The following is a 954-nucleotide window of genomic DNA, read 5'->3' as shown; positions in this document are numbered from 1 at the left end:
GGGTTCAGAGGGGTTTAACTCAGGAACACACTGCTGGGATGTGGACGTCAAAGAGAGCTCGTCCTGGAGCCTTGGAATAACTACGGCATCAAACCAGAGGAAGGGATATGATTTCTTTGACAGTGGTGTGTGGAGTGTGCAGCACAGACTGTTTGAAGAGTCTGGTTTTCCTGTCGTACAAAAGCTGGAGCGGGTGAGAGTTCAGATGGACTATGACAGAGGAACGGTGTCCTTCTCTGATCCTGTAACAAACACACTTCTGTACACATTCACAACTACCTTCACTGAGACCGTCTTTCCATTCTTTTATAGCTTTTCTCATCTGAGGATCTTATAGTTGAAGTGTTTGTTAAAGTTATTTATGTAGATTTGGAGGAATTTTTCAGGGCATATTTCAAGAACCATTTTATTTTCTTAGTATGAAGAACGTTTTAATAATCTAAAGAAGCTTTTTCCACTATAAAGGCCCTTTTGTGCAGTGGAAAAAATAGTTTTCACAGCTCAGCTGTGATTGGGCCGCTGTAGGTGATCACATGACTGAAATCACAGCACAACTGAACGTCATATTGCTTCTTGTGCAGTAAACAAGACGCTGAGGGTATTACTATGTTTTCTTATCAGAATAATCCTCTCTAACACAAAATGCAAATGCCTAAAGTTCAAATAATAAGGGTGTCTTAAACTTTTCACTTTAAGAAAAGATGACAATTGAACCTTCAAAAAATGTTGGCTACATACAGGACAAGCATGAAATATTAAAAGTGAGCTCGATAAGAAGGGCTTCCGTTCAAGTATACATCAGAGTTTTGTTAACTAGATAACAGTTTTTCACTGACTTTCTTGCAATGTGTGTTTTTGCTTATGCTGACATTTAAATAAAGGTCACATTTCTATCAGTTGTTATGTTTATTGAGCAGGCTTGTATACCGCCGCAAAGCTGAGACTTAAAAAAAC

Source organism: Sinocyclocheilus grahami, unplaced genomic scaffold (assembly GCF_001515645.1).
Source record: "Sinocyclocheilus grahami isolate Dianchi unplaced genomic scaffold, SAMN03320097.WGS_v1.1 scaffold20613.1, whole genome shotgun sequence".
In the NCBI taxonomy this organism is placed as follows: Eukaryota; Metazoa; Chordata; class Actinopteri; order Cypriniformes; family Cyprinidae; genus Sinocyclocheilus; species Sinocyclocheilus grahami.
Note: the sequence above shows the minus strand (reverse complement) of the source record.